Here is a 9,884-nt window from a genome sequence, read left to right as displayed (position 1 = left end):
AGTTTGTATTCTTCTTTAATTTCTTCTTTTTCCTTTTTTTTTTTTTTTTTCCAAATTTTCTTTCACGTAGTTAATAGAAAAGTTCTCTCTGCTAATTCAGAAAGTTACCTAGTCTTTGAAGGACTAGCATCTTCAATTAATAAGAACCTTGGTTACTATAAAAATGCCTCTCAAGCAACTGTTTAGAAAGGCTGCCTATCTGTACATGTCTGTGCCGCTATGGCAGAAGTGTTTTGAGTGGTGACCATCCTGCTGACTTAAGGTCTTTTTATTGTAGCTTTCTACTTCTGTATTGTTCATTTTGGATTTCCCTTACAGTTGCTTAAGGGACTTCTGAGATGTAGATGTCCTTATCTGAAAAGTCACTTAGTCCTTTACATTCCTTGCAGAGAAACAAGTGCCTGCAGGGTTCAGTTGAGCTCAGATATTTCTGAAAGGTCAGATGAATCATACCACAAAAGTGCTTATATCTCTGTTGTGACTATGAAAAGTCTAGACAACTGGTTCAGATATCTACACTTTAGATATTTGCATTTGCTCAGATGGTTTCTGTATTTTGAATTCAATTGTACTTTGAATTGACTTAGAGTCTCTCAGAGAATTTAATTATTTTTCAGTTTGACACCAATTTTTGCAAGTGTGGTTTTAATATTGATGTGAATAATTCTAATCTATTTTTTGCAGTAAGTAGATATAGTTCCCATTACATCAGGTGAGGGCTTGTCAGACTCCAGCACTGTGTTAACATAACACAATAAAAGCCATGTAAGAGAAGAGTCTATGTTAAAAATTTAAATGATGTATTCTGTGAGAATGTACAACAAATGTGAAAACCAAAATCTAACCATGGTTAAATAGAAGTTTGTGAAGTATTTAAAAGGCAAATAACAAGTAAAATGACAAATGAGATGTTTACAGAAAACAATAATATGAAAGAGAATGGGAAAATAAATCCTTAAATGGAAGGAGGAGGAGAAGAGGGAAGAAAGGCGTTTGTGCATAGGTTAGCAACATTTATGGCAGCATGTCAAAAGTTTGACAGTGGGGTAAAAGCCAAACAATCAGTGGCAGAGTGGAATGCAAGCCAGTGTGGGATTACTTTACATTGAACTGATTAATCAGCAAAGTCAGGAGCTACTGTTCTGCACATACTGCAGGAATAACTGGGTTTTATTTATTTATTTATTTTTGACTGTGTAAGCTACCATTTAGCCAAGTTTTCTTATTTCAAAGGGACTAGCAGTGGAGGGTAAACTAAACAATGTCCAGTACTCACAGAATGTCTCTGATTGTTTTTACAGGAAGACTTTGAGACAGGTTGAGGTGGACAACATAGATAAATACTCATAAAAATACCCCCAACTTTGCATATACTATCTTGGATTTTGAAATACCCACTTGGGAACAAGGCCTTCAGTTTACAACAGATAGTTTAAAAGTAGTTAATTTTGGTGCTCAACAGTTGTTATAATTTTCCCTTAAAAAGTCTATAGTCAAACTGAAAAAAAGTAAAAAAAAAAAAAGAAAAAAGGCAAAAAAAAAGAAAGTTATCTAAAGCATGAAGTAGCTACAAAAGGAAAAACAGTTAAGCAAATTAGAGATCTTCAGTCCAGAGAAAAGACTACTCCTTGGAAATAATAATAGAGGGTTAAAAAACAAGAAGCATTGAAGTGTTGCATTAGGGATTTCTTGTTTACTCTTCCTATAAACACCAGGGAGCATCCACTGAAGCTTACAGAAGCCTAATTGAAAACAAACAAGTCTGGGTTCTTCATCTTCTTTTATCATGTGTAATATCTTTTGCAAGAAGCTCCACAGATTCACTATATGAAATTTACATTAATTCAGGAGAAGATAGGAGAGATTATTCTGGAGAAGTGAGATATGAGAGATTATGTATTTACATTGAGAGATCATTTTGGAGAAGTGCCACCTCATGCCATATTGTTAGATTTTTATTTTGGGTGGTCTTTTGCAGACAAGATACAAAGCTTGACCAGCCACCAGGATTTACTCTGACCTACAGTCACAGACTTATTAGAACCAGCCCTGATTTTAGATAGTAATGGGTAATAATTAAATGTTTTAAAATAGATGTACAACAAAAATATGTAACTTCTGTGTGGATATTTTTCAGGGAAATCTTCTAAATTTATCAAACTTCATGTAAGGTAGAGCGAGTGTTTTTAATTGTGTGTGTGAACTACAGTTGTCCTTACTACCATTTTAGGAGCACTATGAAGAAAAGAGGGAAAGTTTCCAAAGGTGTTAGTCCTATAGGAAAAATAATGAAAACAATAAATAGGAGCAAAAATGGTGCAAGGATGTTCCCTTTAAACCTGCAGTTTTCTGTTTCTCTTACTCCACGAATATATATTTTGCTTATCTAATTTGTTAGGTTTTTCTCAATTTTGCTATTTCCCACTTGCTTTAGATGAGTGCTAAGTAGAGTTTTGCAAAAACCAAGAACATTTACTTCCTGATTACTGTTTTTTATCCATGTGTTTCTTTTCCATTTAGGGGAGAGCGTATCTACTCAGAAATACTAAATCTGTAGCAAGTGCTGCAGTTACTCACATTTTCTTGCTTCCCTTCTTCAAGATTACAGATTGCACACTCTCCAGCATGTTATGTGAATACTGATGGCTCTTCTACTTGTGGGTAAAGAAGCAAACTAGTAAGAAATTTGACCTAGAAGAAGAATCCCAGAATCCCAGAATCATCTAGGTTGGAAGAGACCTCCAAAATCACCAAGTCCAACCTCTGACCTAACACTAACCAGTCCTCCGCTAAACCATATCACTAAGCTCTACATCTGAATGTCTTCTGAAGACCTCCAGGGATGGTGACTCTTCCCTAGGCAGCCCGTTCCAATGCCTAAGAATCCTTTCGGTAAAGAAGTTCTTCCTAATATCCAACCTAAACCTCCCCAGGAGCAACTTTAGCCCGTTCCCCCTCATCCTGTCACCAGGCACATGGGAGAACAGGCCAACCCCCACCTCACTACAGCCTCCTTTAAGGTACCTCCAGAGAGCAATAAGGTCACCATTTACTTATGGTCAAACGAAGCCAAATGCCACTTTGTCCTTCTAAGCGACCAACAAAGGTCCCTGATCACTGTTGCTGGGGCTGGGAACCCTCTGCCTGGGGAATTCTGCTGGCTTCAGCAGAGCCCCCCTGCATGACGTTAGGCAGACTTCTGACCCCAAAGCGGACTAATTTCAGTCACACCGAGACTAGAGGTCAGGCTGATCTTAACGATGTCCTTCAGAGTGTCCTTTCGGAGTATCTTTTCTTCTAAGGGAAGTGTCCCTGCAAATGGTGTATAAAACTGACACCACTTCAGCTGCTTTCATCTCTAGTAGAATTTGGGCATTTCTTAGTTTTTCCTCAACTTTACTCTTTAGCATTGTGATTTAACGAACTCACTTCACCTTTGCTGAGCAGCTGCTCTTGCACTTGCTGCTCCAGCTACTTGATTGCCCTCCCCAGAATCACAACGCGTGGCTTTGGGTTTTTCACTGGTTTTATTCATGTGGTTCTTCCTTTGGGCTTCCGTGGTGGGCAGCACCAGACGTGTCCCCCTGCACAGCAATGGGGGGCAGCCGAGGGGCTCCTCTCTGCTGGCCTCTCCTCTTCCAGCCACACCGCACGCACAGGCACAGGCAGCGATGGGACCGAAGCGGGGCACGCTCCTGGCCTCTCCCCCTCGGCGGGGAGCTCTCCGAGCCCTGCAGGGCAGGCAGCACAGCCCCAGCCGCACCCCAGCACGCTCCCACAGCCTGCTGGCACGGCCCCGCAGCCCTGCCCAAACCCCAGGGCACCTTGTCCAGCGCCCGGCCCGGGCCTGGGCTCCGCATCAGCTGCTGCCCCCCACCCCCCCGCAGTGCTGCCCTGCCCGTGGCTCAGCAGGCAGGGGGTGCCCCATGTCACAAAGGGGCAGGGACGGCCTTGGCCCCGGAACGCTGGCCCCAGCGGCACTTGGGCGCTTGGGCAGCCCTGCCATGGCTGCCCGTGCTGACGGGGAGGCTGCTCGGCTGCCTGCTCCTCTGCTGCGGCTCCAGCCTCCGCTCTGGACACAAAGGCAACCAGAGGAACTCAGCTCCTCTCTCCTCCCTCCTCAGGCCCTCGCCTCCAACGGGAACTGAACCACCGCACGCTCCTGGCCGCTCCTTCCCAGCACGGGGCCGGACAGTTGTCCACGCTCTCCAGGACAGGTAACATCACCCCGACCCACACCCTCCCACGCTCCCATAGCAGGCAGCCAGCTGACAGGATCAGGCCAGGATGGCAGGGACAGCTCCATCAGGACGACGGGACACGGACAGCCTCGGTGAGACTCTAGAGACCCTCGGGCAGAGAGGGGGCAGCAGCCCGTGCTCACAGGGGGATGCTGCTGCGTTTGCTGCTTCTTCTCTTTCAGCCAGTAACACAGCGATGGGACCAGAGCACCGCACACTCCCCGCTCTCTGCCCACCACCACTCAGCTGGAAGGAAGAGCTGCCAACGCTCTCCAGGACAGGTAAGATTGTCCCAAACCATTCCCCACTCCGGTCCACAGCAAGCAGGACGATGACACGCTCGGGAAAGGATGGCAGTGAGCTCCTTCAGCATGACTGGACACAGACAGGCTCGGTGAGACACTAGAGACTCTTGGGCAGAAAGGAAGGGGCTGCCCATGGTCACAGGGGATGCTGCTCCGTTTGCTGCTTCTTCTCTTTCAGCCAGAAACACACAACGCTGGGACCAGACCACAACACTCTCCTCCCTTACTGGCCACGACCACTCAGCTGGAAGGAAGAGCTGCCAACGCTCTCCAGGACAGGTATGATTGCCCCAACCCACACCCCAGCATGATCTCACAGCAAGCAGAAGACGGACATGCTCGGGACAGGAAGGCAGTGATGCTCCATTAGGATGACTGGAGATGGACGGACGTGGTGAGATGCTGGAGACCCTCGGGCAGAGAGGCGGGGGCAGCCCGTGGTCACAGGGGGATGCTGCTCTGTTTGGTGCTTCTTCTCTTTCAGCCACAATCACACAGCGATGGGACGAGACCATAGCACACTACCCCCTCACGGCCCTCGACCACTCAGCTGGAAGGAAGAGCTGGCAACGCTCTCCAGGACAGGTAAGATTGCCCCAAACCATTCCCCACTCCAGTCCACAGCAAGCAGGACGATGACACGCTCGGACCAGGACAGCAGGGACAGCTCCATCAGAACAAGGGGACACGGACAGCCTCGGTGAGACTCTAGAGACCCTCGGGCAGAGAGGCGGGGGCTGCCCGTGCTCACAGGGGGATGCTGCTGCGTTTGGTGCTTCTTCTCTTTCAGGCAGAAACACACAGCGATGGGACCACACCATGGCACGATCCTGCCCTCTCTGCCTGTGAGAACTCAGCTGGAAGGAAGAGCTGGCAACGCTCTCCAGGACAGATAAGCAATCCTCAACCCACAGCCCACCACACTCTCATAGCTTGCCAGAGGGTGACATGGCTGGGCTATGATGGGCATCCCCTGGCCGTCAGGGAGATGTGAGATGGACGGCCCTGGAGTGTGGCTGGGAGAGCCTCGCACAGGGAGGAAGGGATGGCTTGCAGTGCTGCCAGGGGGTGGCTGCTCGGTTTTTCGCCTCCTCTCTTACAGCTGGACACGCTGCCAGTGAGGGAATGACGCCATGGCACACTCCTGGCCTCTCTCTTTCAGCACTCTGACGGAGAATTCACCACGCTCTCCAGGACAGATAAGATTGCCCCAAGCCATTCCCCTCCATGGTCTTAGAGCAGACCAGAAGATGACCTGGTTGGGCTGTGATAGGCATCTCCTGGCCGTCAGGGAGACATGAGACGGACGGCCTTGGAGTGAGGCTGGGAGAGCCTCATGCAGGAATGCAGGGGCTGCCCCTGGCCGTGGGCAGGGGCTGCTCTTTTTGTCCATTTTCCTTTCTCAGCCCATCACAGAGCCCCGAGGAGACTAAGGTCTGCCACTGTCCTTTCCCTCGCCTGCCCTCTCCCTCTGCGGCCACTGACCTGAAGGCTGGAGCAGCTTTCTACAAGCACAGCCACCCAAGAAGCAGGAAGCACACAAGGACCCCGGCTCTACCCTGACGTGGTCCTACTAGCACACCAATGGGCAGCACGGCAATGGACAAAAAGAACTCGGCACAGCGCCGTGACACCCCACCCCGCAGCACGTCTCTCTCAAACCATGCTCAAATAAAGGTTCTGATTCACCACCTCCTCGGCTGCTCTTTCCTGCCCTTCTTGGGGAAATCTCGGGGGGGCTTTGCCTTTTGCAGGAGGAGCGAGTGCAGCAGCCTGCGCTTCTTCAGGTGCTGGCAGCAAGAGAATTTCAAAGCAGATGACGTGTCCTAATCTAAGAGCAGCGTCTGCAGGCTTGGCTCTGCAATCCAGTTTGCTCCCTCGTTCACCAAGGGTGGACAAGGGTGGACCGACATTTCACACAAAAACCTCATCTGCTCTGATGGAACTGCTTGAGGCAATTCCCCTTCCTGACATGCACTGCGCACCCACCGTGCAGGCACCAGGGGTTGTGCTGCCCCGCTGCTGGCAGTCAAAGAGAACCATGCTTTCTAGCCAGGAAATTAAGCGCCTCTCCTAGCTTTGCTGCACATTTCTCGCATGCAGCAGCCTTGGCACTGCCGGCCATCCCAGCTCACTTTAAGCCAACCTCTTCCTACTCAGCTTGTCTACCTCCTGGTCACACACCTGACCGCCAGAAACAAACTGGGACTAATTAAAAATAAAAGCCCAGGGGATGGCACCACTTTTGCACGCTCCCACTCCCACCTCTTCTGGAAGGCTCTTCCAGAAACGCCCCATGCACTGAAAAACAGCCCTGCGCTGGGAGGGAAGATGCAGCTGCAGGCACTCAGTGTCAGGGGCCTGTTGGAAGGCCGAAAGGGAAAGGTTGAGGAGATTGGGAAGTTTTGTGTGCCATCAGCACGGGGAGAAATAGCTCCCCAGCATGCAGACTGCTCCCACTTTCCCCACAGCCCTCCTTCCCCTCACAGAGCTTTTCAGAGAGGGGGAAAATAGTGTTCCAGCCCCAAAGACGCTGACGACCAGAAATGGCAACTCACATTTCTAAACGGGGGAATTACTCCAGAAAGATGAACGAGACCCCAGTGCTGCCAAGGAAACAATGAAATGCTGCCATGGGGGACTGGGAGCAACAGATGTCAAGAACAAGATGGTCTTGTCAGGAGGAAATCCTTGGGCTTTCAGGAGACGTCTTTTCTATCACCACTTCTTTTAGGAGGCAAGAGGATAAAGGAGTGCAAAGCAAATTAACCAAGGAAAACAAACAACTGTTTGCCTTGATGGTGTTGTGGCAGTACTGGAGACTTGAGAGGGAAGCCATTGAAGTTCTCCCAGCTTTCTTTCCATTTCATAATTAATCAGTCCTTGAAGTCAACAAAGACTTTTTCTGCAGGCAAATCTACACAAAACTGCATATCAAGAGTCTTTGCCAAAAAATGCCCAGTAATTAGTGGTTTAGAGTCTAGTTTCCAGACCAGAGAAAAGAAGCTTCTTTGTCAGGTTCAAGCTCAGGAAACAAGATCTTCGTGATCTTCTCTTCAAGAGAATACTAAGTCTGGACATCAGTATTGACGGCTTCTTTAACTTAACAGAATCATAGTTGCACTCATGGACTTGAAACAAAGGAGGTGTTGGTCTGGAAGGAAGCAGAAGGTAAGTGTGAAAATTTCCAAGGATGGTGAAGAGATCTTGGACTTCCTTTGCAGTAGTCTGAACCTGGTTTGATGTAACGAGAAGTTTTCTGCTGGCATGGAAAGCTCTGTGAAAGCAAGAAGCTGGATCCTTCCTGTTGAACGCTGGGAGTTGTCTGCATCCAGCTAGCAAAGCGTCAATACAAGCTGCAAGAGCATGTAGCCATAGTCAGGATGTGCAGCTATGAACTCCTGGGCTGCTTTTGCACTTGGGTGTGATTCATTCAGTTGTGCTGTGCTGCTCAGGTAAGTGAAAATCTCGAGCACCCACACCTCTAGCAGCAAATGTGCAGGGGGTGGAACCACCACGTGCTGAAGAAGGGGGTTTGCCTGTCACTGCTCACAGGCCCTGTGAGTAAAGGCATGCATGCTCCCATGCACACATGGGATTAGACCTTCTGGGGGGATTGCTACAGGAAGTAGTTTCCGACTTCGGTATGTCTTGATTAGCTCTTTGTGTGCATCGAATATCATGGTTTACTAGTATTGCTGGATCTTGACTAGATAGCTCACAGATTCCTGGTTAAACACTTGTCAATAATAAATTAATCAATTGCTTCAATCCTGATTTGGGCATAAAATGTGTGAACTGCAATAGTCTTGGTGGTCTGCAAAATGCCTGCAAAAGTGAACTGGTCAAAATTTTGTCTGTAGATACAAAGAAAATAACAAGTAAAGGTCTTAACTCCTCATCAGTTAACTTCTAGGAGTTGTTGAGGGATCTCAGGGAGATCCCTCTAAAGGATCTCAGGGAGAATCCTTCTAAGAGTAGGAGCTTTGTTATGAGACCTGACGATTGAAAGAACAGTCGTAGTTCATTCATTATGGTTCTTCAGTGAAATAGAAAAAGCATTACTGATGGTAATTAATAATGCACCAAGAACATTTCCTGTGAGATTCTATGCACAGTGCCACCTTCGAGAGTTTTGTGATTTTGAAATCCTTCAAAAGCAGAGTCCTGATGAAAACATTGGAAATAAAGGCGCTAATTGACTTGGAATCAGATTTGCTTTAATCAGATGACATAGCTAAAGTATGATTCAACTTCAAGATAGAACAATATTTTTGTTTCAAGAGTTCGTATGGATTTCATAAGCTCTAGTTTTCAAAATGTTCGGAGAGGTCTCAGTTGAAATATAGCTTTACAACTGCCATTTGAGATTCTCTGACTTAATTTTGATCATAAAGAGCTTTATTAAAAAGCTCGTATGCTAACTGTCCAACTTAAGCCAAGACTGTGACCTGCGTGGAGATTTTTATCATTGAGGAAATAAGACAGTGTGTTAGGCAGAGTTGATGCAATTCTGAAATAGTTGATGTTTTAAACATTTGTGCAAATCTTAAATGGTTAATTTTTAGTCATCAAGAGTTATTATTTGCAAGATTGCATCTAGGATTTTATCATTTCTTTGTTGTCTCTGACAAAGATAGTGGTGTGTCTTGAAAAGAGCATTTTTCTTTTCTTCTTATGGACGCAACTGGAAGGTGATGTTGAATAGATTGCATAAAGACTCATTAACTCTAGCTGGTGGCCTTAGCAAGCCTTTAAGAAAATGTAAATTTCTATGGAAATAGTATTTTCTTCTTATTTTTTTCTGACAACTCACATGTTGCATAGCATCAGGGCAGAATGCTTAAGTGCTCTAATCACCCCTATTACATGGCAAATACTTTTCAAGTCTAGACACTGAGGCTTTCTCGGCCTATATACCGTATCCTGTATTTCTGTATACTGAGATGCAGGTGGGGTATCAGGTCAGCTCTGTAGCTGGCTTTGTTCTTTTTATCTAAAGTACAAAATTATATTAAACATAAATGATTTATACATCATCATCATCATCACTATCATTATTAGTATTAGAATCATCAATATTAAATTATGAACATTATACTAATATATAATATATCAATATTAATACCATATCATTATTAACATATTAATGATATGTTAATACCCATTATAATGCTATATATGACTTAATGATGTGATTAAAATTATAATTATAATATATGCATATAATTACAATAACATTATTATAATTACGACAACAATATGATCAATAATGTTAATAATAATTATTATTAATGATAATCATGATTATAATATATTAAATATATTACATTATTAC

This window comes from Anas platyrhynchos, chromosome Z (assembly GCF_047663525.1).
Source record: "Anas platyrhynchos isolate ZD024472 breed Pekin duck chromosome Z, IASCAAS_PekinDuck_T2T, whole genome shotgun sequence".
NCBI lineage: Eukaryota > Metazoa > Chordata > Aves > Anseriformes > Anatidae > Anas > Anas platyrhynchos.
Note: the sequence above shows the minus strand (reverse complement) of the source record.